This window comes from Penaeus monodon, chromosome 34 (genome assembly GCF_015228065.2).
Source record: "Penaeus monodon isolate SGIC_2016 chromosome 34, NSTDA_Pmon_1, whole genome shotgun sequence".
NCBI lineage: Eukaryota > Metazoa > Arthropoda > Malacostraca > Decapoda > Penaeidae > Penaeus > Penaeus monodon.
In genome coordinates this window covers 10,070,773-10,070,997 of record NC_051419.1, presented here as the reverse complement: position 1 = coordinate 10,070,997, position 225 = coordinate 10,070,773, and the positions used below count along the sequence as shown (strand labels likewise).

General features: G+C 49.3%; 1 protein-coding gene across 1 annotated transcript in view; it reads right to left on the bottom strand.

Annotated features, from left to right (window-relative positions):
* Nucleotides 1–225, bottom strand: part of LOC119594579 (nephrin-like) — a gene marked incomplete at its 3' end in the record, with an annotated part of 109,909 nt that overhangs the window by 107,347 nt on the left and 2,337 nt on the right.

The following is a 225-nucleotide window of genomic DNA, read 5'->3' as shown; positions in this document are numbered from 1 at the left end:
ACGAGTTCGTTCCCTCTCCTCCTCTTCCTCTCTTGCCCTTCGTCACTCCCTCACATTCACCCTGTGCCTCTCCTTCCTCGCCTTCGTCCTCACTCTCACCTTCTCACTAACACCCAGTCTCACTTTCTTACTGACACCCACTCACGCTTTCTAACTCGCGGCCATTCATACTCTTTCATTTTCACCCCCTACACCTATGCCAATATCAAACCACAAAATATACAT